Raw genomic sequence first — 22,940 nt, forward strand, 5'->3', positions numbered from 1 at the left:
AAATATATATATATTTATATAAAATGAAATAGGCAATTTACTCTCATGTTGGCCTTCAAAATAACAATGATCCAATATTTCTCTCTGAGCCAAGCATGCACTTGAGGTTTTTTTCTCCCCAAGTAGTGGCAATAAATATATTCAGCTTAATACATATTTCTCATTCTGTTCCCGTTGTGTAAAATAACATGCAAAACCAGTTTGTTTGAACAACTACAACATGTTAAATTCAAACCTTCCTATGGATTTGTTCTTTCCTCACCTCGAGTTGAAATCTTAGTTGTGCTCCATAGCTTTTTCATTCATCTCTTATAAAAAAAAAGAAGTACTCCAGTCATGTATAGTCATAATAACAATCCCATTTAAGTAATTAAAATGAGCTCCCTCATCCCCACTTTGGTCCTGCTGCCAATGAGGACACGTCCTGGATCCCCTCACCACCAGGTCTGGAGTTTCACCTTTCCTTGCTGGAGCAGGAGGGACAAGAGGCATGGGACGAGTATGTCAGCCATCTTTGTTGGCTCATGGTGTGTGTACAGCTGACCTGTGGGACACTTTTGTGAGTTCCTCTGAGATTCTCTCCCCAGAGCCATCCCATCCAGTCACCTCTCTTCTGCTTGAAGGCTTTAATTGCTCAACTTCAGCATCAGTTAAGACCCCAAAGCTTCTCTAGGCTAAGGTTGCCTCATCCCTAGAAAGAATCCTTTCAAAAGAACCCCTGAGCCAGCTCCCATCTAAAGGGCCCCCATTTAGTCCATAGAACCACAAAACTCTGCCTCGTTGTCAGGAGTGCTGCTGGTCCAAGGACGGCTGGATCTCTTTGCCCTGCCACCTAGCAGGCAGCTCCAGCTCTGGAGTCTGTTGCCTGACATTTCTTAAGAGTGGACTGAACATCTGTCCTCTCTGACCTCCAGGCTTTCAAGAATAAACGTCAGCCTCTCTGAGAGGTGATCTTAAAGCCTCTCTCGTAGATGAGGGAGATGGAAAATTGTTACAGTTTCCAACAACTTTCTCTGGAGAAATTCTTTCGTTCTTTCAGTCCCCTCAGTTTCAACTCTTTGAGAGCCTTGAGGTGGATGTTGGGTCACCAAGTGGCTGTAGTCCCCCTTCTTTCAAGTCTTGTGTAGGAGGAATAGTGCCTCATTTTGGAAAATGGGAGAACATGCCACCTATTGTTTTGTTCTTAATTTGGGGGTCATCCCTCAAAACTTAGATGGAAAGGATCCCTTCCTAACACCTTGTTACACAGGCTAGTGTAAAATATGTGTAAAACATGGCTATTAACCAGAATAAAACTCATTTTTTAATGGAGATTTAAATGCTTAAACTTGACACACAATAAGCAAAAATATTTGCATCATTTAAAAAATGTAAAATCACATGGAAGCCAATCAATCCATTAATTTAACAAAAAATGTTTACCATCTTCTAAATGCTAGTATTATCCTAGGTGTTTGATGTACAAACATTTAGTGTATGGTACTTTTCCTCATGGAACTGTCTAGTGAGAGAATCGTATCTCAAATATGTCCTAAAGTAATAACAATACAATTTAACATCATAATAGAAGGATCTACAAAGGCCTAAGGGCACAAAAGACAGAGTATTTGAATTTAATAAAGGCTTCACAAGGGACATTTGAACTGGATCTGGGGTGGAGGTAGAGCTTCCCTGGGGAAAAAAGAGTTCCAGAGGCACACTGGTGTGTCAAGGTAAGAAAGGGAGAGTTTGGCTGGAACAGTGAAGAAGCAGTACAGCTGGTACATAGGCTGGTGTGGTTGTGAGATATGAATTTGGGGATTGGAAAGGCTCTGTTTTATGTCAAATAGTTTCAACTTCTTTCTACAGATAATGGGAAGTTATAATCACCGTTTTGCTTTTCAAGTGTTTATTTAAAAACATTACACACATACTATATATATACCAACATGGATAAAGGTGATCATATACATACTGTATTTTCCTTTTCCTTTTTAATTGGGTCCTCCCTCCCACTCTTCTCTCTCCTCTCCATCTTCTCCGCCTTCCCTATCCATCTCTTTCCCTTCCCAAGTCATGTTAACATTTATTTCATATCCTTTACTTGTTTTCTCCTTGGTTATATAATCATATTCAAGTATTCAATATCCATACACAGAGCTATTTGGCCATTGTTTGCTTTATGAAAGAATACTTTGTATATTTTTCTTCATCTTGCTTTTGTTACTCAACTATTCTTAGAGGAACTGTTTCCAAGTCAGTAGGGTGAGCTCATTGCAGGGACTGATATAACCAGAATTTCAATGATGTTGGAGTGGACGAGTTTTAAAAAGTGGGTAGAAACTGAAAGAGGTGGGTAAACTGATAGATAAGCAGGTAACAAATGATGAGGCCTGAGCTAATGCAGTTGGTTTTGGCAAGGACATACTCATCATACATACACGCCTCAGATGAAAAATGAATTACTATTTAATATGTCTTAATAAAATACCAGTGGTCACCATTATCTAATTCTAAAATTTTGACAGTAGATTCTCTGAGTGTGCTGCTTAGAAAAGCATAGGTTCAAAATATTTATCCCACTTAGCTGGAGTTTTTAGAAAGGTGCATTATTCATCCACATACATCCGTATTTCTCTAATTCCTCCTTCATTTTGCACATTTGTCTGCCAAATATCCATGATCTCAAGCTTGTTTTGCAACTCAAGTGGCTAAATCCGTTGGTGGTTTAGTTTAGAATTCGTGCCTGCATTTTCTTTGAATAAAAACAACATTTTCCATCTTCCAGTCACACTGTAATCTTCCCTCAGGTTGCTCAGTATTGGGTGTGATTACACTACTTTTTACCCATATTGCAATCAATGCAATCATGTAACACGTTACTAATGCCAACTAGTGGCCTTCGCATATTATAGTCTAAATTTTCACAAGTTTTTTATATTTGAAAATGTCTTGTCAACATCCAAACTGGATAAATATTTCATTGGAACATCCAATATATAATTACCAGTCCTGTTAAACAATTCTTGTTATCCTTCAAACAAACTGCATTTACCCTAACCATGGTGAAGATAACATGACCTCCTCCAACCTTCTGAGCGCCAGAGCAGTTAGTAATTTGTTACCAAACATAACATACCTAAATGCTAATAATATAATTATTTAAAAAGTACTTAAAAATGTAAATTTTTAAAAAATATGTAGAATAATAGAACACCATTTTCATAACTAACAATTACTAAAATTTTGTCATATTTATTTACCATTAACCACCAGTGTCAATCTTGTTCTACTCTTCTGGTCTGGTCTCCACAGGAAATCTCTGTTATGAATTCGCTGTGCATCTTTCTGGTTCATTTTTATGTCATATATATATAATCGTAAATAATTTATAGCTTTTTTGTTTTAAAATGTTTAATATTATTTACATCACTGCATTTATGATTTTTTACTTTCCTTTTTTACTCAGTATTATTTTTTTGACAGTTACTTATATGTAACTAAATCTATTTTGGTAGCATCAGCAGTACTGCAGGGATTATGCATGTTTGTGTCTCCACTGACAAATATTCAAGAATTGTCCGTCAGTGTCATGGCCTGAATGTTTGTGTCCCCCCTCCCCAGTCCAAATTATATATTGAAATCTTAAGTTTAGATTAAGTCATGAGGATGGGGCCCTCGTGATGGGATTAGTGCCCTTATGAGAAGAGGAAGAGGTACAGGAGCTCTTGCTCTCTCCTGGAGAATAGAGAAGAGATCATGTGAGCACACAGCAAGATGGTGCCAGTCTGTAAGCCAGAACAAGGCCTCACCAAGAACTGAATTGTAGTAAGACATTCTCTTTCCAGCTTTATTGAGATATAATTGACATTTCATTGTGTAAGTTTAAGGTGTTGTAACATGTTGATATGACACACATATATTACAAAATGATTACCACAGTGGCACAAGTTAATATCTCCATTACCTCACATAAAAATAGTATCTCATTATTGTTTACATTTGCATTTTCCTAATTACTGATGAATGTTTATTTGTTTATGTTTATGAGTTTATATATCTGAGTTTAAGATCCCAATAGAAACCTTGATCTGACTTGATGCTATAAGAGGAAGTGAAAATTGAAATTTACTGGAGAATGAATCCACAATGTTGGTATATCACCTTTTGCCTTGTAACATTTAAGTTTCTCAATTTGCTAGATGGTACGTATTATTAAGTCAAACTTTTACAGTCAGGATTTATTATCACAGTAGTATTTCAGAGCTGTATCTGGGGAAGAGAACCTGTATTTATGGCAGAAGGCTATTTGCTTATGAAATAACAAAATCATAATCAATTTTAAAGGCAATTGAGAGAAGGTAAAGGCATAAAAGAGATTAAATTCTTTTCTTCTTTTGAGCAATTTATTTTAATTTATGTAAGTTCTTGATCCATCATACCTTCCAGTTGGAATAACTCTTTGTGTGGTTATAAAGGAGAATTAAAACAAGAATGCAAAATACTGGTCTCGGGGTAACTCAGCACATCTGCACGAAGTCTTTGCTTTCCTGCTTAGCACACAACTGACTGAGACGTGGCCTGGAAAAAAATGACTGTTATAAAAATAGTCTACATTCTATGTAGAGTGCCTTGGATGTAAAGGAATAGTGTATGATTTGAAATGGCATTTAAACTGCCCCTTAAATAACAATTAATTTTTCTTTTAAATGAAGCTTTTAATTTAAGAGAGAAAAAATTTTCTCCCATCAAATAAAAAGAGCCTGGAGAGAATACAGGAAGTGCAGGGTGGTCCATATAAAATAATGGATCACTCTAACACAAAACGGGACCCATTTTTCATGTAACTTGCACAATAGTTGCGGATTTCCAACATAGAGTATTTCTCCCATAACAGAAAGCTGAACCTTGGTGGGGAGACTGGTGATTTTTGATTGATGTTGAATTTTAGAGAGACATCATGAAGAGGAAGAAGGGAAGGAGGGGTGGAAGGAAAAAAGGAAGGAAGGAATCAATCTATCAATCGATCTGTCAGTCCTGGACTTTCTGGCAATGGAATGACCCGATTCAAACTCTTCTCCTAACATTAAATTTTTTTTAATAAGTCACTTAAACACCCCAAGTTTTGCTTTCTTTACAAAAAGTAGAGATAATAGTACCCATTTTATGGAGTTTCTATGAATACAAAGTGAGGGACTTTATAAATTGCATAATTTATGCCTGCCACACATAGTAGATCATTCGTTTCTAAACTTCCCATCTTCAGGAGTTTAAAACTTTATTTTTTCACACCTATGGAATTAAAATGAAATATTTTCATTTATTACATTATTCTGTATGAATTCTGTTGCCATATCTAACTGACCTAAAACACGAGTGTTTGATCAAGTCATTAATAAAACTTTCTTGAAGAATACATTTCATTCTAAACGGTTTAAATTTGGCAGCATTTCTCCAGTGTACTCCCAGGATTTTAGTCTAATGAAATCTCCCTTACAAAGAAGGTTTTCCTAATCCCATACATTTGGGGAAATGCTGCATTCTATTGTTTCCTCTTTGAGAAGTCCTCTAGTCAAGAAAGCTGTTTAAATTTATTAAAGCCTATAATTTCCTACTTTACTTGGCCATAGAAATTCTTTTTAGGTAGCTTCTATTTATAGTCTTTGGAATACATTTTGTGACATGTCCACATAATTGATCTGATTTGCTCCACCAGCCCTTTATGCAGGTAAAGTCATATTTCTCTTTGTTTTCAAAAATAATTTTGAAGACTTAATTTGCCATTATTAGCAGCATTTCTCTTGTGTTGGGCCAACATCTCTATTGCTCCTAACTGTATCCCCATTCTCTGGAGTTGTCTGAGAACACTGGTATTTACTCAGTCCTAAAGGAGGTTTTTCTTTTTCCAGATACAGAGCAGAGAGTGGACTGTCATCCTGATTTTCTTCTGCTGAAGGCTGGTGTTGCACAGTCCAACAGAAGCTGATGCGTATGCCTCTGCTTGCTAGCCTCGGCATTGATCACTGGTGCCCTATACTGGAGCACTAATGTTGGAGTGCCATTTTATAATCATTTCTCAGTCAGTGATCCACAAAGCACAACACAGTTCCAAGCATCTGGCTCTAAAGTCAACCTTGCTTTCTAAGCACATGGGCTCTAACGTCAAGGCTAAATCTCTAGCTCAGACTCCTCTTGCATTCTTAGTGAGTTCCCGCTTGGGGACAAGTGTTCTTCTGTAGCAGGAGACCATGAACAGAATCAGCTTAATCTATTTTAACAGTTTCTCTAACTTCAAATTTGGGGAATAAGTGGTAGCATCTTTGTAGCTTTCTTCCCTGAAGGCCTGTGGTCTCCCTATTCAAATTGGTTGAACCCATCGCTCTCTCTGAATGACAAAGAATGTCAGTGAGAAGCAAAGCTCATTAAATCAGACCAAGGTCATAGTATAACTTTCCCTGGGACAATGGCTTCTTCTTACCCTATATTTTTACAATTAAGAGAGGTCATTTAGCTGATTCAATAGCTATCTACTAAGGGTCAACCATATACCAGGAACTGTCCTAAGGCTGTGGTAAGACTTTGGGTCTCATTCTGAGTGATATGGGAAGCCAATGGATGGTTGTCAACAAAGTTTTGACATGATTTAATTTATGTTTTATGAAGATCACTGGATACTGCATGGAGAATAGATTGCAAGAGTGGCATGGTTAGAAACACAGAGACGCATCTAGGAGCCCATTGAAGTAGCACAAGTAACAGATGACAATGATTTCAATGAAGGTGTTAGAGGTATTTAGAAGTAGTTGGTTAGGGATATATGTCAAAGGTAGAGCTTATGGGATTTATTGATGGATTGAATGTATGGTGTGGAAGAGAAGAGCCTGTTATGACACTAAATTTTGTGGCATAAACAACTGAAATCACAGCTATGCCACTTATTGAAATGAAGAAGATTGGTAGAAGTTGTAGGTTTTGAGGGAGGAAGAGGAATCAAAAGTTGGCATTTGGGCAAGTAAAACTTGAGATTACTTTAAGACATCAGGGGTGAACATGTTAAATAGGCATTGGTTGTATGAGTCTCGAGTTCAAGGGGAAGATTAGTGATGGTGATTACAAGTTGAGTAATTGCACACAGATGGTATTAAAAGCCACATCAGTGGATGAGATTACCTAGGTGATGAATGCCTTGAAGAATGCCCTAGAACATTCCAATGATTCAAATTTCAAGAGATGAGTAGGTACCAGTGAGAAAGGAGAAGAATAATAGATAAATGATGTCCCAAGAGTCAGGTAAAGAAAGTGTTTCCAAACCATATTGACCATTTACTTTGACAACTTGGAAATCATTGAAAATATTAGCAAAAGCAATTATAGTTTTAGGGGTGTATATCAAGAAATAATGGAAAGGGAGGAAGTGGATTCAGAAAGTGGAGACTCCGTTTTCAAAAAGATTCATGTTAAAGGAAGCAGACAAATGAGGATAGAGCCAGAGGGAGCTATGGGGTCAACATATTTTTTCAGATTTATAGGTATTAATGCATAACTGTATGTGAATGGGAAGGATTTAGTGTAAATTGGTGATGCAGGAGAAAGAAGGGGAAATTGTACCTTAAACAGGTGAAACTTACCTTAAATAGATGAGAAAGGATGATACAATGCAAAAGGTTGGATTGCATTAGATGGAATTCATACCCCCATTTAAGATATGGGTGGAAGTCAGAAAACAAGAGTACAAAAAGGAAAGGGGGTGTATTTGAGGGATGTGTTCATTCACTCAGTCATTCATTCACTTATTTATCTAACAAATATGTACTAGATGCCTATCCCTTAGGCACTTTTTCCGGGTGTTGGGGATATTGTATGACAATAATAGTTACAAATTCTGCCTTTTAGTTTTAGTGAAAATAAAAGGAGAAAAATAAAGGAAATAAATACATAAGTTACATAATATGTTATATTGTACAAATGACACAGATAAATTCTAACTTCAAAAACTTTTTGATTGAATATGTAAATAAATTAATTTGCAGACATATATTTTGTTACGACCATTATTATAATCTATTTTTGAGATAATCATGTTAATTAAATAGAGGGAAAAAAACCTTTATGGTAAGCATGTGGCAACCAAGGCATTGCCCAGTCAACATTCTGTCCATGGATGGCATACTTACAAATGGCCTCCTTCATCCTGTATTTCCTGTATCACAGGACACTGTTGGAGTCTCAGAGAGAAGCTGAAGACTTATATTTTTCAAGTTCAAAAATCAAATAAAGGAAGAATCTGTGAAAAGTAGGAATAGTTTAGGAGAACTGGGAACAGACTTTCAACATAGCAGATATGAGGCTTTTGACCTGACTAGCTGTTTAATGTTTTGTTTTTCTTTGCTTTTTAATATGCCTGAATCTAATAAAGATTTGGATTAAAAATAAAACTAACTCACGTGTACATTAGTGAGGTCAGGACACCCAGCAAAAACTAGGCAAATTGAGAATCCTGCATATTGAAACAGAAATGTCTTTTAAGTCATGAGCCAGACATCTTGGAATATGTACCCAACTCTGCTATTATCTATGCACGTGACATTGTACAAATCCCTTAAATTCATTGAGTCTTAATTTTCCTATCTGTAAAACTTAGGTAAAAGTGTCTGCCTCATCTAACTCAAAAGGCTGTTAACTTCTTTTAACCACAAAGCTCAGTATATTATGCATGTTTAAAAATATATGAGAAAATTGAGTCTTAGGTCAAACTTGTCTAAGATCACATAGCTCGTATGTAAGACAAATACTGAACCCGGCCTTCTTTGATTCTAAAGCCTACAGTATTATCACGTTCTGCAGTATCCAACAAGCACAGACACTCAGCTGAGATCAAGAGGACTTGAAAATGCTTGGTAAATAGCTTTCATTCTCATGTCTGCTTTAGCATTCACTGTTGGTTGGTTTCAGAAAAGGGGTTAAAAAAACCTCTTCAAAAAAATCTAACCAGGCAGCCAATATTTCATTCTCCTCTGGAAACTGCCTTGCCTTGCTTTGAATTGCTTTATTCACCTATTTTGCAGACCACATGTAACAGGGGACTAACATCCAGTGGTTGATTACCAGTTTCCTGTAAGTTAAATGGGAAAGCTGAGTAATAAGTATTTTTTCTCTTTTTTGATTATGCAGACATCTGTGAGTTATGCTGGGTGTAAGTTAGGGCATAGCAGTGCACTTAAAGGTTGCAAATATGCATTTATAAATTAGCTTGCTGCCAAAGTCACTTGTATTTGTAACACATCTAATGCTCTTCTGCTTAACAGCAATGTTATGGATGAACATGAAAGACAGAAGTTGTATTTTTATGCAAATATACCATGAAATGTCTTTGCTAAATAAGCAACTTTTTTCCATAGCAAGGTTTATTTGCAGTGATACAATTTAGAAGCGTCCCCGATGACAACCTTTTGAGCCATATTAGTTAAATGATAGAACATCTTCAGTGTTAAATCTACAGCAATATATTATAATGGGAAAAATGCCTGAGCAGCAGGGAGCCTTTAATACAGAACTCCATAGGCCACTTAAATAGTGTAATCTGGCTTTCAAGTGGAGCATTCTAAAGAATCCCTATGAACCTTGCTTTGGGGTTTCAGAGAATTGGAATGATATTGAGGACAAAGCTCTGTTCTGGATCTACCTGTCATTGAAACGCTCATGCTGCTCTTCTACAAAGCCAGGTGGGATCATTTTTCTAGGAAACATCAATTACTTCTGCTTTTGCTCAGAAATGGCACAGTTATTTTTAGATATATTTTCCACCGGTCTACAAAGTATTACAATTGCCATAACGTATTGGGTAGTATCATAATGGTATAAGGATCCCTGAGCAAAGTATGCCTCCCCATGATATTACCTTACTTATCTTTGAAAAACAGCAGGATTACATATTTCATAACTCCTGGCACAACTAGCAGGGTCTCAATATGGATGGCAAATGAATGAGTTAGAATTTTACAGATTTTCAACATACTTAAATTCACAGATATTTTTCTCTCTCAGGGTGAGTTTGCGAAATTTATAGGTTTGAAATAGCCTTATCTGAATAAAACAAATCCTGTAATTCTAGGGGCTAATCAAATCCCAGATAGTAAATGAGCTACCTTTGGAAGTTGCATTAACACAGCAGTAGCTTAATAAATTATACTGTGCTGATTTGACTTCCACTGGTACTTAATTTACAACTGGAGATGATCCTGGTGTATGGAGAATCTAGTTTATCATAAACTAATTACTTGTTCTGATGTACTACATATATCCAGCCAAGATGTTTGAAATATAGTTTTGTAAAATCTATAAACAGATGAAGTCTTGTAAGTGTAAGCTTCCTGACTGAAGACTACCTAGAACCATGATATCTTTTTCTTTCTTGGAATCTCTTCAATTTATCTTTCATGATAATATCTATGATATACAGAAAATGAATTGTTGTGTCATTATAGTTTCTCAAGGAAAATTTTCCCCAATTGCTCCCTCAGCTGTCTTCAATCTATGGGTACAATTTCAGCCCGTATACTACAAGAAGAAAGTTAAACACTTTGGTCTTTTATTTAAATAAAAACTATATTATAAATTATAGTCTTTGAAAGTTCATAAGTTCATCTATCCATCCATTTATACATTCAGTCTCCACTAATCTATTTATCAACTTACTGTTTTAGTCATTAAATCAATAAAGAACTCACATTAATATTTTTATAGTTTCCTATGCTTTGAAAATATTCAAACCAAAAGAGGCATAGACCATAAAAACTACTGAATCTCATCTTCAACAAATATGTTTGCTAATAATAACTTGCCTCAGTCAGCTCGACTTGATCAGCTGTCCCTGGTGAATGCCTAGCTAAGGTGGGCACTGAATTTTCATTCTACCCTAGAGGTGCTCGTTGGCAAGCTCATGTAGATTTTCTACATTCATAGTATGGCTGAATGCACTAAACCTAACCTTTGGATACAAAGAAAATTTTAGTTTCCAAGCCTGTCAGTGTTTCACTTGTTATGTACACACATATCTCTTTCCCCAAACTGTAGAATTTACGTTTAGAATTCAACACCAAAAAACAAGGGTAGAATTTTCACATCAAACTGAAAATATTGTCTACGCCCTTTGACAGAGAGATGGTGACATTTAAGTTATCTTTTATTAGTCTTTCAGTGGGGCCTTTTAACATCTATCCCTTACTCACCCGGAATACCTTTGTGTCTCTATTTTTAATAGGAAAAGCCCTTGTAATAAGTGTAAAATTAATTCTAATTCTCCAGATTAAGCTGTGAAATGAATTTAATTAAGTGTGTAGATCCAGTTTACTAAATCACATCACTTCAATTCACTGAGTGGGAGATTTTAAAAGTCTTTTTAGCTTTATTTCAGTGCACCCAGATACATGAATTGAAGGTCTGAATCCAAGATTCTAAAGATGATGCCAGGGAAAACCTAGTGTGGATATCAATTGCTCTTTAATATCAGGAGACAGTTTTCCTCTCAGCTGATGTGAGGCAGCTCATGTTCATTAAAGGGTCTGGTTTAGACCCTTCAAGAATGCTTATTATGGCTGTCTGGACTAAAGGAATGATTTGAGATACTTGATTGCAAAGCTCCATCAAGTTCTCATGCTGCAGAGTAACATCTGATCATTTGATGTGGTCATCTCAGGCAAAGGACAAATAAAGTGGAAAAAAAAGGTTTTATCTCATGTACCCATGTGATATGCGGACCTCACCTTGCAGTATGTTTTGTTCTTCATGCTATCATACGGAATTGCTTTTAAATTCAGGTGATCTGAGAGGAGAATAGTCTTTAATTTGCAAATTGGTTGAACAGATACTGAATGAGAATCATGGAAGTGTGTTGGATATTTTATATGTTTTTAGTTAAGGGGAATTCTTCATAGACGTGGATGTTAACAAGCCAGCTGGTGCAATGGAGAATGGTGGATTTCTGTGTTTGGCCTGGGACTTCATGTGTCAGTTTGTGGCAAAACTCCAGGGTATCCACCAAAAATGTTTAACAATTCACTGCTTCTGGAGGCCAAATAATTTTCCAGAGGATTAATACCTCAAACACATTAAATTGGTGACTTGCACTATTTAGAGATGCAGATCTTATTTCTTTTAGCTGTTGATTTTCAAAGGCATGTTCTTTCTGGCTCTGGATAACTTTTTAGTAACAAGAAAGATAGACATGTATGGAAAGGCAATGGAAAACATATACATAATCTTTAAAAAGTTGGGCCATTTAGAAACATAATTATTTGCATTTTTTCTTTTCTGAAAGCTTAACCTCTAAATTATTTTTCTTCAGAGAGAAGGGCTTTGGGATTTTTTTTTTCTTTTCCTTGAAAACTGAAACACACTCTTGTCTTTAGTATATAGCTTCTAAGGTAATGAAGAACACACCAGTACACTGAAACACATGTGTGTCACATCCCCAGGGGAAGCAGCTGTCACGCATGCAGTATTTCCTCCAGACATCTGAAATCTGGCATCATTGCTCTTTATTCAGTCTGTTTTCTAAGTAAATGAGATAATTGGATGTATACATAAATCCTTCTATAATAAAATTTAAGAAATATTTCAAATGGAGAAGTTCAAAGTTTGCATTTGTAAATCAAGATACAAAGAGTTTAAGATTAGGCACAACATTGTAAACTGACTATAACTCAATTAAAAAAAAAAGTTTAAGGTTAGGAAACCCAGAATTGGAAATGTGTATATTCCCACTGGTTATTCCACAACTCTACACTTCCCACTGATTTTCATAGTCTGTGATGAAATATAAGCCTAAAACTCATCTGTAAGTAAAGTCCGTCATTTTACGAACATTTTCAACCCCATGCTCAAATGTGAAAGATCGTGAATTTAATGTGGTTTTCCTAATCTTAAGTGAAATGTATTATTAGTTGTTGTCTTAAATTAAGAAGGCTTGACAGTCAGCAGTAAGTTTGGACCTTTGAAAAGTCCAAACATAAAATCATTCATACTATATTGACAAAAGTGTGTTAGTGTGTGTATGTGTCAGTGCTTCTGTGTGTGTGTAGAATTTAGCATTTGTTGGATGGAAAAAAGGTAAATGATCACCTGGAGGTAGATTCACAACTTCTCCAGCCTCATTTAAATTTAGATATCAAGAGGGGAAGGTATAGCCTAGTGGTAGAGCACGTGCTTAGCATGCACAAGGTCCTGGGTTCAATCCCTAGTACCTCCATTAAGAAAAAAAGAAAAGAAAAAAATAAATTTAGATATTGAAAACCTTTAATTTGTGGGCTCATTTCTGCCCAGGTTTGAGCTAGAGAAAACTAAGACTGAAAGAGAAGTATGAAGTATGAGCTAGACTTCTGCCTTCAGGGGAACTTGGCGCTAGTCTTACTGTTCTGAGTCAGTCCCACCACTGCCTACCAAGCTGCAGCCACGTCTCCTGATCTCGCTGTGCCCTTCCCAGGACTGTGCTTCTTTTCCCAGGTGTCATCCAGTTCTATTTGCTGGAATAGGGTGCTGCCACAGACCCCAGGCCACTTGCTGTAGGCTTACCTCTCAGATAGCTCTTACCACGCCTCTACCACTCTCTCCTGCTAAGCATAAACTGTGACGTACTTCCCATGGGTGGCCTCCTGTGTATAAACACCAGTCAGGATTACGCCTGAGATTGTGATGCTCTTCTAGGCATAACATTTTGGTTCCTGCAGGGCTGGATCTAAAGGTACATTAATCTGTCTGCCTAGGCTTGACTTGACACAAGTCCAGTTTACCTCACTTTTATGTCAGCCCGTCACTGAGCTCCCAGCATGCCTTGTGGCAAGGCTACACAGGTGTGTCAAAAACCACATTAAATAGGAAAGCTTACAAACACTGTGCTTCCAAAGCAAAATTATTAGGGTTATTGGGATCACTGTTCCTCTCTCAAGCCATCATTCTATATGTAAAGTTTAGTTGAGACTTAGTACTCAGAAAGCCTTTTGGTAATGAACATTTGCTCTCTACTGTTTGGGCCCCGGAAATCAGATAATGGGTGAGAAGCAGGTGTTTTTCCAGCAGCAGGAAAAAAAAGCAAATATTAAGTATTTCGTGATACAACATCTATACTTAAAACAGCAGAGATTTTAACAAGTTTTTGCTCTTTTCTGCTCTCAGGTAAGTCAGGTGTTATCTAATCTAAAAATGCGTAGACCTGGATGTCTTATATGGGTCTCTTATCTGGCCAAAGACCAATTAGATATCTAATTATTTTTTCATTACTAACCTGCTTACATTGTAGCAGATTGACTTATATTTTAAGGTGCTAATAATGCTTAATACTTATAAATGGTTCATTTTGTTTTGGATATATATGAAAGAATGAATCATCTAAATGCTCTAAAATTATTTCCTTTCAATATAAGTTGCTAGTAATCAGCACATTTATTTAAATGGAGATAAATCCATTTCACTGAAGACATTTATGATATTTTATATTATATGTAAAAGTGAAAACACAGCAAAAATGAAAAGGCGTATCCTATGATGTTATAAGTGAAAGACTCTTTTTGAAACTCATTTATATGTCTCTTTACCAAAAAAAAAGGAAAATACTAGTTTGAAAAATAATACTTTTATTTCAGTAAAACTGATCACTTTTTTGTGGAAATAAAGCTGTAAAATAATTACTTTAATTTAGAGTCATGTATTTGACGCCTCTGATATAGTCTGCTGGACAATATTTGATTAACTCTAGCCCTCAAATTTGCTGTCCAATGAGCGTTGAAAACAAGTAATTTAGTACTTTTTTTTTCCCTGCAAGATTTTAGAAATTTACCTGTAATCCTGGAAAGTGGGAATATACGCTCTTTGAACATAATGTGCTCTTTTTAAGTGTGGACAAAATTGGCTCAGGTAAAATAAGAGCCCAAAGAGCAATCTCCTAGAATTCAAAAGTTGACCTTTGCTTGAAAAGTCCCAAGACATATAAGTTTATGCTTCTTTTTATGAGTTCACTGTTGGAATTTTGTCGTAACCTGTTTCTGTTCTCCGTGTCACTGACTGATGGGGGTCTGACTTACTGCAGAGAGATGCAACTTATGGATTCTCTTGGTATTCTGATGGTTTTCAATTTTTACTCTTTATCTGTGAATTTTATCTTTCTTTAACTTGCCTGTAAACTCTGTTGCTCTCTATGCAGTCATGTTGCCAGTGTAGGGTAGAGAATGCAATGTGAGTTAGCGTTACAATTCTCCATGCTGGTGGTGTGAGTGATGTTCATATTCTAGGAGAATTGGATCAGAAAAGGTGAATTTATTTGGTCACAGTAGTAGACTTCCATTCTTCTAAGCATCCACCCTTTCCCTATTCCCTGTTTCTGGGCACCAGAAGTTGAATGGGCTTAAGCAAAGCGGCAAGGAAGGTGGGAAGACTGCCTGCCCATTATCCAGTTACTTCTCTTTGGTGTGACCTCTAGTTCTACTCAGTTTTCCGCGGTTCTTTATACAGATATGTATTTTATTTAATTTAAATTATGTTTAACTGTCAACATTGCTTATCTTAATTCCTCCCTGAAGGACACCCTGGACAAACAGGACAGTGGAATCTCTCTTAATTTTCCTCTGAGGGTGCTGTGTTATCTTCAGTGATCTTAGAGGATGGCTTAGCTTGACTGAGGAAAACTTTCTAAGAGGCTTTTGTGTAGAGAGGGGGTTGGAGTAAAAATAGGGTTGGGGGTGGGGTGTGGGCAAAAGCAGAATCAAACTCCCTGTTTTCCTTTTTATTCATTCTTGCTCCACCTTGATGATCTTTTCTGCCTGGTTACATCTGCAGAGCGGACAGACAGCTACCCCTGCTGTCACGTTCATGTTTGGAGCTGGGCTTAGAGGAGGATGTGGTGGGGGGAGGTGGTATAAAATAAGAGAAGATGAGTGAGAGGAGGAGATTTTTACATGGAGATTGTTTGAATGTCGTCATGCTAGCCTTCTTTCTTTACTTGGCTTTACTGAGTTCTCCGGTCAGCAAGTATATCAAGGAAAGCAGTTCAACAATTTAGTCTGCAGATTTTGTTGTTGTTGTTCCTGCCTTGAGAAAGTCACAGAATATGGAGATACTTCTGATGAGGCCTGGATATACCCTGCTAGTCTCTTAACGTAGATTGAATCTACGTGAATCCGGTGAATTAGCTATATAATTTGGTTGCCTTTCTTCCATAATAGTTATTTTAATATAGTGCAAAAACCATCCTGGGTAATTGTGAGTCTCAGTTAATATATACATTAGTATATGTAAAGAGCGTATAGATATTTCAGTGCACATTCCGCACAGATTCATCCTTAAAGTGCTGCTGTCCTCTAAAACGAGGCAAAAAGATACCCCAGGAACAAGTTGCAGAGCATATATTCCTCTCATACTTACTCAGTTAGATTTTCGTTGGTGGTCATTTAAGGCAACAACAACATTAGGCAGGAGAAGAAAGAGGGCTGTAGACAGAATAAGTGTTTGGAATTTTACAGTGACTTCAAAAGCCAGAAATCTTGGAAGTTTGATTTTTAATTTGTTGAACGTATTATCACTTTTAGTTAATGTGCCAATGCTTTGTATTGTTTTCATCAAATAGTTTAGGGTGATTTTTATGGTATTATTTTAAAAATACATCTATTATACGTTCTCATTCCTAACACAGAATTAAGTCTCTGTCATTAGTGTGGTTGTACACTTGTAAAAGGGTCTCTTGATTCACCCACTATTTAGGAAAGATTTTGTTTTCGGTCTGTCGGCTGCTTACCTAGGAACTATCCAGTCTTGTTGATAACCTAGCAAAACACACCCTGTTGGGTCTTATTGCTTAAATATTCCTACTTCTAAAATTACCACTACACCACTGGGGGTGAATGAATACACGATTACAATTTCAATTTGACAGTTTTAAAGGAAATGGCATAGGGATTTAATTAGACCCTCTCCATGTGCTTCATTGATTCTCAGATGGGTTTTCATTCTAGCGGAAGCAGATGTGGATTCTAACATAGATGTTAGATTCTCTTGTACCTTGTTGGATTGTTCAAACCAGTGCAACAGCCAACAGTTAGTTGCCTGAATATGCAAAATCCAAAAGCAAACTGGTTTGGGAATGCTGAGAGGTGGTTTTCCTTCACTTCCTTTCCTTTATGAAATAGGAAGATTGAAATCATCAGGAAAATAAGGATTTTTATGGCTCTTGATCTTTATGCTGTATAGTGAAGAGGAAAATTAGACTACAGTGAAATATTTTCATTTTGGGCAATAACAGAAACTTCCTGACATTATTAGAAAATAAATATTATAGTTATTTCTCATTTTTAAGCTAAACAAAATGCCCAACTGAGAAAGATATGAAAGCCATTGTTAAAATTAGTTACTGGAGATTTTAAGAGGGAACTTACTTTAACCCTTTGAAGATTTTCTTTGAATATATTTTTTTCTTAAAATGAGGATAATATGCATTCTCATTTTAGAGTTCTAGACATTTCAGTGTTTCTATCAACAAATATACTGTTAAATTTTTTTAAAAATGAGTTTAGATACAAATTAGCAGTAGCAAGAAAGTCATTGAAGTTGACCATGTGTGTCTGAGAAAGTGCCTCTACCTGGTGTCTCACTGGCTGTGCGGTAGGATCGTCACAGACTCCAAGGTGTGTCCTTGAGAAATACAGTGTTGGTAACTGTCTAGTTTAAGTCATCAGGCGCCTCCACAGCAGGACCTGCCAGAGGCAGAGCTGTGACCCCTTTGTATAGTCTAGAACCCATTTTCTCCAAACCTTCCAGTCGTCATTCTTCCAGCCTGCGACCTACGATTTCATCTTCCTCACTTGGACCCTATTATCATCTTGCCTGCCTTTCCCAACTACTCCTCTTGCCCAACTTTTGTTCTCCCTTTCCTCTGGCCTCAATGTGTTAGGGAACCCTGGGTCCTGTCAGGCTCTAGGCTCCTACCAACCAAATATAATTTCTTACCCAGGGTGCCCTGTAGAGTTTGTCCATTAGTTTTATTCCCTGAGGGGAACCTCATGAGAAAGTGGTGTCATTTGATTTTCTGTAGAAAGTGTTGTGACGTATTATGCTGAGGTGGAAGAGACTCGACGAAGAGAGAGAAAATTATCAGTCGGAATGATGTATACCTTTTAGCAATTATATGTGTATATGTATGTTATGTTTAATTCAATGTTTACAGCATTTAAATACTTAAACTTTCTCTCTCCCTCTCTTTAAACTTAAATGGCATGCATGGAATAATTGAGTTTTATTATTATACCTTGCAATCTATGTTACATTTATTGCCTTTAAATCAAATATGTATGTGTAAAGATGGTATAAAGTATATATGTGTGCATAAATATAGTGATTTGTCCAAGACCATTTGATCAGTCAGTTAAATTCTGCTGAGCCTTGAGCCTGGCTCTCCGACCCTTAGGTGATGGACCACAGGTAATCTAAAAACAAGATGGAGAAAATGATGTTAGAATGATCCGAAGGGCCCTCAGATCTTGGGATCCTTGAACGGCTCACTTGATTTGACTTAAAAGAATGTCCCAGTCCTCCTCCTTTTTGCTTCCCTGTCTGCTTCTGTGTTCTGGTGCTACCTTTCCCTCCCCACCCCTGCCTCCTCATATAGACAGAGCCACACACAGGGAGGAACTGGATGAGATCTCCAGATTTGACTCCACTCCTAGACCTCCCTAGAAACTCTTCTTAGAACCCTAAATGACTTGGCTAAATCTAGGGAATTAACCCAAAGGTATTGCAAATGAATTCTTGGAAACCTGCATTCTGCTTCTAGGTTTGCCCGTCCTGGTCTCCATTGGGCAACCGCAGACTAGGATGTTTGGAACCAATTTTTCTCACTCTCTACCTCTGGCGTTTGAGACCCTCTGAGCTAACCATCTGGAAACCATGGGAAGGAGCCACTCCTGGGCTGCATGGAATATTTTGCCTGTGGTCTTTGGGTAGAAACAGGGTTGATAATTTTGCTGCATCTTGGAAAGTCCTCTCTGAAATCATCAGAACTGTTTTATCATGAGTTTGTAACTGCTAAGCTCTGAAAAGGCAAACTTGGAATTTTAGTGCACCTTTATTCTCTTTTGCCAGATTTCTCACCCTGTTGGAAGATGCCTGAAATTCTAATTTATTTCCTCAGTTTAGGATTTTTTTTCCTGTTCACATGCAAATGGAAAGATCACAAGTTCAAATGCTATTCATCACAACTTGGTATTAATAGGATTCTTTTTTCCTCCTCCCCTCACTCCTTCCCTTCCTTCCTTCTTTCTTTCCTTCCCTTCCTCTTTCCCTTTCTCCCACCCTCCTCTCTCCACCCATTCCTTTTTCCTTTATTTTCATTTGGCTCATATTTATTGTGCACATACTGTGTTCTAGACACACTGCTGAACTAGCAGTGTTTAAAGAAAAGTGCTCAAATCCTGACCGTCCTGGGTTTGAATCCTTACTCGCCACTTACAAACTGTAGAGCCACAGGGACGTTACTCAATCCTCAAGCACCTTTCTCTTTCACATCTTTAGTTGGCAGTAGTAATACTAATGCCTACTAAATAGGGTTGCTATAAAGAATAAATCAGACAGCTTGTGAAACCTTCCCTAAAAGCATATTTTGATAGTGAGAGGGAGGACACTGACCACTGGGAGGGACCAGGATAGAGAATTAGGCAGACCTTAGAACAAGTATCACCCGTTTCAGTGTGTTGCTTGAGAAATCGCTCATTCAAAGCTGTCTTAGACTATTTCAACGTTGCATCTTTCCATTTCCTGGACATAATTCATGATGAAACTGTGTGGTGTCATGAAAAAGTAGTGGACAGGTAGTTAGAAAATGTGTGTTCCAGTCCTGACCCTGCACCAATCAGCAAGTGATAGGCCATCTGACTTTCCCAGACATTGTCTTCCTCCTCTATAAATTTAGGGAATGAAATGAAATTTATTGTACACGTCTCTTCCAGTTCTCAAAATGATATATGATTCTAACTTATTAAAGATTTCCTTGACTGCTTAAAATACTGTGTTTTAATGCAATCACTCCCAGATCCACTACAAAAATCATGTGGACATTATATCCATGCACAGTGGCCGGAGGAGTACAGATACCACTTGAAATATTGTGGTAGAACTGAGCTCTGCTTTCTCAAAACTCTTTTGAGACATGGGCTAGATTTCTAGGTTCTGGCAAAGCTTCCCAGAACCATAGTATTGTATGTGTATATATATATTTATGGAGGGAGATTGTCTCTTCTCCACTGAAAAAAGCCTTCCATTGGAAAAAAGAAGTACTGGGTTCTACCTGTGGTTCTGTCACTAATTAATTAGGCAACCTTGGGCACAGCAAATGATTCTCTCCTTTGGGCCTCATGTTTCTTGTCTGTAAAATGGGCCAGATGTTCTAGATAATCTCTAAGTCTCCTTGTATTGCCAAAATGCTCAATTATAGCCTCACTTAGAATACCTTAATTAACTCATGAGTTAAGAAAAAGTTTCAGATTGGAAGCCTCCCCTTAATGTGTCAAACAGGTCAAACTACAGCTTTCCAAAGGGAAAAGAAAATCATTTTGCTATCACCATTCTTAACCACATGTACTCATTTATCTTTCATGAAAACAATAACTGTCATATTGTAGATATGGTATTAAGGTCTCTAGTGTGCTTTGAATTAGTGAGAAACCACACACATACATGCACATTCACATGCACACGGTGTTCTTATAAATAACAAGTAAATTCTCTCCCCCACCAAGGGTACTAAATTTAGTCTGGAGAAGCATTCCACATGCTTTTAAACATAGATCCAGTGTCTAATAGCTAAGATCACTACCATGGTACAGAATTTTCCCTTTTCTGTTTTTCCTCATTTGCTAAGAGTTTACATTATCAAGGTAAATATTGGTTCTCTCAAAAGATTTTACTGTTTTCATATTTGGCCTTGGGTTTATTTGTTGGAATACCTCTTATCTCATGTCTAAAGAACCACCGATCATTTAAGAGTCACCATTGATTAAATAATAATTTTGCAAAAAAAATCACCATAGTTAAAATAGACCTTAATTAAAGGTTACTTCCCAATTTTGAAAACCATATTTATGAAAAATGGGTATCTTGAATCAAGGAAATATGATCAGTCATTCAACTGAAGAGTATGCATATTTGAAATAGTATCCAGAAGTCTCTGACTTTTCTGAGAGGCTCTTTCTAGTGGATCTTCTCTTTGAACTCGGAATGTCCTGGATGCCAACAGGCAGCACTGCATCATATGCAATGTCTTGACATTGATATTCTGAGCTTCTGTGATAAGATTTTCCTGATTAAATACAGTTGTATGATCCTACCCTCTGAAAACTGCTGGTGAAAATACCGAAACAATTGCTCAGCTTCCCGTGTTACAAATTCCTAGATCTTGTTGCATTGTGCAAACAAATTGCTTTTCTCCTGCAAAAAGTAAAAACAGAGCTCTTAGAAACAGAGCTGGGTTGCAAAATTATTGAGAGGCAAGAAATAAATTAAGAAAAAATCATTATTTTGCCAATTCACTGACAGAAGCTTATTGATACCCTGTTGGAGAAAATTAAACGCTAGTGGTTATAAGTATAAAATTAAACTTTGAAATCTACATCATCTTGGATAAAATGACTAGATAGTGAAATTAAAGATACATCCTACCATAAGGACCTTATTGCAGATTTGAATTCAAGCTCTGGCCAACCTGAAAAGTGCAAACTTGGCTTAATCTTATTCTTGTGGGTGATCGTTCAAGTTGCTAACCAATAGCTCTATTTTTTATCGTACGTAGCTGAACTATCCCATGGATTCAGCATACATCAGGGACGTTTTGTTATTCTGTTTTATTTAAATGATACGATAATTACACCTACCTGCTACCTAGGTATAGGAAACACTTCTGTAAAGACTTCTAGATGTCAGTTAATCCTTCATGGGTTTCTAAAAGGAATTATCAGCTACATAACGAGTTGGAACTTTGTACTCATGGAAGAGAGGCGTCTCTCTGGGTAGTATTTACACATCTCCTGTTTCTTCACCCCTACTTTATTTTAAATATCTAGACACGAATGTGGACACTCTCCTTCCGTCTTTTTGTAATTTCTGTTCATTTCCTTTCCCCTGGACTTCATACTTCTCCCTTGAGATCCAGCTACAAAGCAGTACCCTTTGACAGGGTCCCAGAGGTAAAGTCTTGCTCTCTGTTCAAGTTGATTCAACTCAGCGTATTCACTGGATCATTATTATGGCTGGGGTGTTTTAGTAGTTGACTTTTCTTTTTCCCATCTTCTTCAGATCTAACTGCTCTGGCTCCTATTTGGCTAGGGACACAGTAGAAGGCCACAATTTATCTTTCAAAACAGATCTTACTTGGTAATGACTTTACGCATTACCCCTGCCAGATAGCTTCTGCCTTTAAATGGTGGTTGCCAGTGCCTTTAAACTATCGTCCTGAAGTCTCAGTCACTAGAGTTAAGGAAGGCCAGTTGAAGGTGCTCAGTGCTCCTCAAATTATACCATGTATAAATTTCTCTTTTCACTCAACAGGAATGAAGAGGTAGATCAGGATCTAAAATTAGATTTGCTTTTATTTTTAAATATAACAAAAATCAACAATAAAATGCTTTTAAAATGAGCTTTTTTGTTGCTATTAATAATTCCACCATCTGTCTAGTCTTTTGGAATTATATTTTTACCAAATGACCACAGTAAACCTATCAAAAAATTTTTGAGTTTTTCAAAAAAATCACCTCTGGCCACAATCAAAGAGTGCTCAGAAATGTTGCCTATCACAGTAAACTTCCAAGTTAAGACTACATTTGTGTGTAATCTTATCAGTCTTCTCAGATGGGAAATAATATATATAGAAACATTTTTCTCTAAGTAATTACCAATGTGCTGTGTTGAAAATCAGATGGGGTGATGGATTGGCA

At 36.9% G+C, this 22,940-nt stretch overlaps 1 long non-coding RNA gene across 1 annotated transcript in view; it reads left to right on the top strand.

Annotated features, from left to right (window-relative positions):
- Nucleotides 1-22,940, top strand: part of LOC105074787 (uncharacterized) — a 455,371-nt gene that overhangs the window by 71,937 nt on the left and 360,494 nt on the right. The window contains exon 4 of the long non-coding RNA XR_012505515.1: nt 8,799-8,876. This is a non-coding gene — a long non-coding RNA (uncharacterized LOC105074787). The remainder of the gene's footprint in view (nt 1-8,798; nt 8,877-22,940) is intronic.

The sequence above is a fragment of the Camelus bactrianus genome, chromosome 3 (genome assembly GCF_048773025.1).
Source record: "Camelus bactrianus isolate YW-2024 breed Bactrian camel chromosome 3, ASM4877302v1, whole genome shotgun sequence".
Taxonomy (NCBI): domain Eukaryota; kingdom Metazoa; phylum Chordata; class Mammalia; order Artiodactyla; family Camelidae; genus Camelus; species Camelus bactrianus.